This window comes from Carassius carassius, chromosome 26 (genome assembly GCF_963082965.1).
Source record: "Carassius carassius chromosome 26, fCarCar2.1, whole genome shotgun sequence".
Classification (NCBI taxonomy): Eukaryota; Metazoa; Chordata; class Actinopteri; order Cypriniformes; family Cyprinidae; genus Carassius; species Carassius carassius.
This window is the reverse complement of record NC_081780.1, coordinates 19,007,167-19,014,890: the sequence shown is the minus strand read 5'-3', so window position 1 is coordinate 19,014,890 and position 7,724 is coordinate 19,007,167. Positions and strand designations below refer to the sequence as shown.

Sequence of the window (7,724 nt, the reverse complement as noted above, 5' to 3'; positions counted from 1 at the left end):
GCCTGGTTTCTCCCAAGGTTTTTTTCTCCATTCTGTCACAGATGGAGTTTCGGTTCCTTGCCGCTGTCGCCTCTGGCTTGCTTAGTTGGGGTCACTTCATCTACAGCGATATCGCTGACTTGATTGCAAATAAATGCACAGACACTATTTAACTGAACAGAGATGACATCACTGAATTCAATGATAAACTGCCTTTAACTATCATTTTGCATTATTGACACACTGTTTTCAAAAAAAAAAATAAAATAAAAAAAAAATGAATAAATTTCCTAATGAATGTTGCTTTGACGCAATGTATTTTGTTTAAAGCGCTATATAAATAAAGGTGACTTGACTTGACTTGACAGTGAAACACCGGCAGAATCTCAGTTGAGTTTGCTTTTATGTTCAAAGGACACTGATTACAGTCTAATATGAGTGTTTGAGTATGCAATGATGGTTTACTGCCGTCCTGTATGACTAACATTTGTAGGACAACAGCATCCAAGACCATCATTACTTGCAATGAAATAAGAGGGTAAATGAAAACATTATTCAGAGAAAGTCTTATTGCTTTCCTTCCTTTTTATTCATGGCTCATAAAAAAGGGGGAATAAATTCTGCTGTTCCAAGAGAAAATTGTTAGTTGCATGCAATTTATTCAAGGATGCAAGGCTAAAGGAATGTGACATCCTGCATTATAAGGGTTTCATTAAACGGCAATGCCTTTAATTCCATTTTCTATTGAAAATAAGAATACCAATCATGGTGCGATGGAAGACAAAGTGGATGTTGTTTTGCTATGAGCCAGGAGATAGTAATCACTCCACAATTGCTTTCGATACAAACTGCCCACAATGACAATGATTAAGACAGTCAAAGTTACAATGAATAATGTCTCTATTGTTATACTGAAAAAAAAAAACCAAGGGAAAAAAAAACCTTTATGGCACTTACAGTATATGGCAAATCTCAAGTAAGCATCAAAGGGACATTTTTTGTTTAAAAGTGATTTTTGGAATAGAGCACATTTTACCTTTTCTTATTATTTTTAAAAGTATTTAATCATTACTGGAAATGTATTTAATACATTCCCATAGTGAAAATGACTGTATATGTTATTTAAACTTAACTAACATACAATGAACATTAATAAGAATAAGGTATTTTCAATGTGTGACACTTAATACAATATCAATCTGAAATGCATCCATCAATCAATTAATAAGTAGGAATTGTCTTATCAGATACTGCTTACACAAACAACGTTATGTGTAACAAATATTATAACCCAGCAGTTGGAGTATGAACTTATAGATTGTTTTATCCTCTAGGGAAGCAATGGATTCAACAAGCAAACTGGGTAGTAAACAGGGACGTGCACAGACATTTTGAGTGGGCAGGGGCTCAAGTGAAATAAAGGGCACTTCTCATAATTAGTTTTTTTTTTAAACAAAAAAGTATATATATATATATATATATATATATATTAACGCAACTCTGACTTCCTTTTAAAAAAAATAATTTAAAAAGTTAATTAATTTTATCTTCCTCAAACTCACGCAATTGTTTCATTTTCAAAAGATGTCTACAAAATAATCAGTTCACAGAAACCATGGTCTCCTTAGGATTCACTAGGTTTATAGAGCAGCAAAGGAAACCATTCCACAATGTGCATGTTTTGAAAACATTTTCTATGCTACTAGTTTCAAGTATATATGAAGAGTTCAGATGCAAAAGCCTCTAAGTGCCATCTGAAATTTTCTTATGAGCTTTTTTTTTCAAGCTCGTATTTAAGTTCAGTAATTTAACTTATTAATAGGTCATTTTCATTGCCAGTAATGTGAAATAAGTGAACATAGACATACAAGCTTGATAAAAATGATCATTATTGAAGGAAATTTCAGATGGCACTTAGATGATTTTTCATCTGAACTCTTCATATTTAGAATAACCTAAATAACTGCATCAAACAGAGGGGCGTGTTTTACTAATAATTTGTTTATTTTTGCACAAGGCACTACATCGTTTTAATTATTTTGGTGTTATCAGAATACATAACACTTTAAAATTAAACTTACCAAAATAATCTAGTAAAAATTCAATAAAAGCCAATGTCATGTATGTATTTGTGGTGGTATGGAATACTATTTTATAAAGGTTTCGAGGAAATAAAAAAAGTTAAATTAGTTAAATATTTAATTTATAAATATTGTTATTTTTAAAGTTTAATGTTAACTTATTTCTACTCAGTTTTATTTATTAATGTACCAGATGCAGTTACTCAGATTTACTACATTTTTTAGAGTGTATCCTCCATCTGTTTGCATCTGTAGATTTCTTCTAAATTTACCAATTTAGATTTTTAAATTTCAGGGGGAAAGACTCTTGATGTAAGTCAATAAGTGGGGACGTTCTGTATGCAAATTAGGCGTCAACTAGTTAAAATGCGCACATTTGCATCTAATTGACAGGGAAATGCAGGTAGGATAAACAAAATAACTAAAGCATATCACCTGGTGGTGATATATGCTTATTTTATTAACTTATTTTATTACATGGCTTGGTTGAATTCCAATGTAGAATGCGGTCTGTTATAACCAACAGACCGCTGTGCGAAGTATAACAGACCGTTGCCATGAAAAACAGAGCGTTGCTATGGACTTCTAACCGTAGAGACGGAGCGGACTATTTTCTTTAGCGGAAGCAATACAATCGGGTTTAACAATCGGGGGAGAGGGAGAGAGAGCGCTTCAGAACTCTTGACCTGATATTTAGATACTATATTTCAATAAATATATTTGTTTGACAGGGAAGCTGTGTGCAAACAGAAATATATATTATTTTTCAAAATAAAAAAAAAGCATCCCAGAAAAAAGGGCACTTTCTCAACAGGAATAAAAAGGGCAGGTGCTCAAGCCCCCTTTCATGTCTATGTGTGCACGTGCCTGGTAGTAAAGCATGAACAAGGAACTAGAAGAACCTCTTCAAGAATGTACAGTATCTTGTTTAAACAGGAAGACTGGCCCCTACTTTACAAGCAGGAAAAATGCTGAGAGAGACTTGTCAGAATTTGCATTATCCTCATTATTGAAGGCCTTAAATTCACCTGTAACCTCTATTAGTTGTAACTTAATAAAAATGTAAGGATGTTAGAAAAACATACAGCCTATTCACAAAATAATGTTTTGTCTGTTAATGCAAAACAAGCATTGTATTAAAAAAAAAAGTTGCATTCCACGGTAACACTATTGATTAGGAAACACATATTCACTATTGACTAGTTGCTTATTAGCATGCGCATATTACTAACAAATTGACTTTTTATTAGTACTTACAAAGCACATATTAATGCATGACCATATTCTAGATCCCTTAACCCTACACTACACTTTGAACATAACTACAACAACTTCCAGCTACCTCACTATCAATGAGCAGCAAATTAAGAGTTTATTTAGGCAAAACTCGTAATAGTAAATATGTGTATGTGTGTAAATATGTAAATATGTGTTACCCATTTGACTACTAAGGTTTACCTATAGGAAACTGATCCTAGAACAGCACTTACAGCCTGATTTATCCCAGTGCTACAATCAGGTATGGACTGAGTGAGCCACACATTCTCCATGAGTGAGCTGAGGTCATAAATTAAAAGCTATCATGCTTATGTCGGATGCATGAAAGTAGAATACTCATAATTCATGTAAATTAATAGACTGATTTGCAAGATCATGCTCAATTACTGGTGTTGATGAGAGATTTTATGCATGTCTGTTGGCTGGGATACAGTCAGAAAATTTGATCTGTCAATAAAAGCTATTACAGTTTCAACCGAGTGCACTCTTACTTCGTTGAGCGTGCTTAGCACAATCAAGCACACCTACAGAACCAGCCGTGAGGGGACTACAGCAGTCAGTAGAATGAAGCAGGAGTTCTGCTGCCTACCATTCCCCCTGGGAAACTCCTATGTGTGAGTTCAGGAATCATAATTACGATGTGATGTGTGTTCAAGTGATTTTTGTAAAGTGATGGACATGTTTATTTCATCATTTGCATTCTGACTCAGAATGTGATTGGAAATCTAGTTTTGATGCATGCTTATGACATAATAAACTGGCTGAGTCATATTTTATGGTTTATTATTAACAGTCTGGTTTTTATTGACTGTACACAAATGTAGAAACTAAGCTGCATAATAAAAACTGTAATTAGGTAATTGTGGTGGCATTTAAGAGTATACATTTCTTAATAATTTTTACACAACTAGAAGAGAGTGCTTGTTGATAAGCTTACTAATGCAAATTATGGAATTAAGGTGTATAGCAATGGGCTTAAAAAATTTAAATGTGTGAGAGCTGTCAGCTGATTTTTTAAAGGGTATATTTTTTATTAAGTCTAGCCAGGCAACCAGGTTGTCCCCTTTGTAAATTTGTTTAATCTCTCTTGTTTGACACATTTCAATGGCGCCACTTCTGAGCTATTCTGGCAGTTCTTGAGAAAAAGATCCTTCCTTTCAGCTTATTTTCTTATTTTACTTTCAAGCCACAATGACGATTGCACTATTCATAAGTTCTCACTGCAGTGTATTACCAGCGTGTTAAGTGTAGAGTAGTACTGAAGAGCCACTTCAGGCCGACGTGCCACTCCAGGGAAATATTGCCAAATCTTTCCACACCATCAGTTTAAGCACCTTCAGAAAAGGCCGCTATAGATGAATAAGTCTGCCATCTGCCAGCCAGACAACCGACACTTGCTAATTGCTGTACTGTGCACCAGTATGTTCACTACAATTATGCAATCAGTACATCATCACAGCAAACAAACAGCACTGGGGATTTCTGATCACCAAATCCTCCAAACTGTTGCTTTCAAAGATTGTGTTGCCAGGGTTGGTTTCAAAACAGACATGTTATACAGAAATTGAGTTCTGGCTTTAACCACATAACTTTAGGATTCAACAATATGTCATGAATAAAATTAAATATATTCTAAGAAGTATCTTTTAAAACATGGGAGTCAAAAGAGGCACTGGCATCTTTGTAACTGAAATTTGTACAGTTAAATACAATAACTGTAAGCTAAAAAATAACAAAAAACAGTAATATTAATACTTAAATCATCGGAGGTCATTTTCACTAAAGACGATAATAAATGATAGGGACACAAGTCTAAAGTCTGATAACATAGACATAAAAATAGTAGTGCTGGTTTCAGTTACCCAGCAGGTGGCCATATACAACATTGAAATCATATGAATTATCTTCTGAATGCTGTGATTGACCTATTAAAATTAAGCATTCCAAATAACTGTGTAATAATTGAGAAAACACTAACAATTACACATAATAACAGCACAAAGATAATTAACTTTCTGCACAGCTGCAATTATTATATTGTATAGAAACAGTATAGTTGAACTAAATGTCAGAGTGAGTTACCAAACTAAGGTTTGTATATTTTATGAGCATAATTATCATGGTATATAAGACATACCAGCAATTAACATGGCCCAATGTGACACACAGTAGAGCACTGAAACGAATGCTGCAGACTCCCATTTCAAATATTTTCTCCACAATTTAAAAAAAGATGTCCACTTCAACTTTATAACAAAGGACTGTACAATAAAAGATTTCCTGAGCTCGTCTGCATTATTCCTGTGGTCAGTGGAGTTTATTCAGTGCCTGTATAAATTATCTCGTCGCCTAGTCTAAATAACGACCTTGCAGCCAAAGCAAATTCGCTCTCACCTCTGTGCCTCATTTACTTCAGCAGAGGTTTCAATAAGCACATCACTTATTATTATTATTATTATTATTATTATTATTATTATTTCAAAATAAGCTCCTGCAATGAATGAATAGGAATGTTAAAATACAAAATGCTAATCAGACACATTCGGGCATATTGTAGACCTGAAATGAGATAAAGATGTACAGAGCACAGTCATGGGTTGTGACTTTTTTTATCTGTTCATTTTCTGTTGATTGAAGGGAAATGAACCATGCATCTCAAAACCAGAAGGTCTCAATGCTTGCCTTGAGTGGTAACTTTTATGCAGCTTCTTAATAACCACTCCTGTTAATCTCATATACTCAAATGCTACAGTATATTGTATGAGTATCACACAAAAGACAATAAATTCTTTGAAAGAGCAGTTTGTTGTCATCAAGCATGGAATCGGGTCAATAAATGTGTGTTGACACACAGTCATATACTAATTATGCTAAATAACCTTCCAGTTCTGCAAGGTCAAAACACACACACACACACACACACACACACACACTCACACTCTTTCTCTCACACACAAACGGCCCATTATTTACCCAAAGCATATACATATCTTTACTAGCATTATGCAATTTGCACATATCTGTTCATGCACTGATGGCAAAACCAAAGGAAAACGATTTTAAAATCTCATGTAAACTTATTAGAATTCATTTATTATTCAAAGTTTACACATTCAGTGTATTTCTACCATTTCTTTATTTACATCCCCCCTCCCAACCGTTATGTCTGTTAACTTCTGGCTCACCTTGAAGGTAATTTGTTTTTTCTTTTTTTTTCTGTTAGACTGATCTTTATATTTACATCGGGAGCACAGGGACAGGTTGAAAACACACTCCAATCCCCACAGCTTAGCAGAGAAACCAGCTGACCTTTTGTCTCATTTATAAACAAACTGCTCTTGTCTTCCCTTAAGGCACATGCAGAAGCCAGGATAGATGTCTCTTGAAAAGGACATCCTATATCTACTGTGTCAGTGTGTAAAGGTGAAGCAGCAGTATCTAGCTGACTTGTCTGTGTGGCTCCCATTTCTCACCTTTCAGCATTCGTGTTGACACGTTACCCCTTCAAGCTGTTTGCAAATCAGTACATTACTGCATTTATTTTAACCTTGGATTTGTATCGCTTTATTGATTTCAAAAAATGCAATGACACAAGATAAATAATAAATGACAATAAGTATTTAATAGACTAAAATCTAAAATTATGTTAGTAGATTGTTAGAGAAAATACTATAAATTAATACTTTAAACTTGCATACAATTATGCTGTATTTAACATCTCGTAGATTGTTCTTGTGAGTAATTGTAATCGCAGTAATAATACTGTATAATAAGGCTTTTTTTACAGTTTACATATTCACACACACACACACACACACACACACACACACACACACACATATATATATATATATATATATATATATATATATATATATATATATATATAGGTATACACTAGGAAAAGGGAAAATATGCAGTTATTATTTTAAGAAGCTTGTTAAGTTATTATTGAACTGAGGAATTATGAATACTTTATGCACTTTATATACTAGCTAGAAGTTCATTTTAGATTAACTTAATGGGAGACAATAATCACTTTTAACCTGTTTTACCCTTTAGATAGACTTCAGTGCCATCTATTGAAAAAAAAAACCTTACCTTTAAATCACTAACTCAAAACACAGCTCAATCTTATGCGATATGCATCACATCTTACCTCTTTTGAAGATGATTTAATTTAAAGCCATCAATCAAATAAGATTTAAGATGTCAGTGTTGCACGAATATTATCTGGTAAATCTTAATACGGGTACAAAACAGAACAGCGGGGTGTTTGGCTTAGTTTCGCTTGGTTAATATTTCTCCTTCAGCACGTATTCTCTATATTAAAGGGAAATATCGACATGATTGCCCACTCTGAAATAATCATAAAAATAATAAATC

At 33.6% G+C, this 7,724-nt stretch overlaps 1 protein-coding gene across 2 annotated transcripts in view; it reads right to left on the bottom strand.

Moving 5' to 3' along the window:
* The window catches only part of tafa5a (TAFA chemokine like family member 5a), a 168,587-nt gene that overhangs the window by 124,925 nt on the left and 35,938 nt on the right, over window positions 1–7,724 (bottom strand). The window lies entirely within an intron of this gene.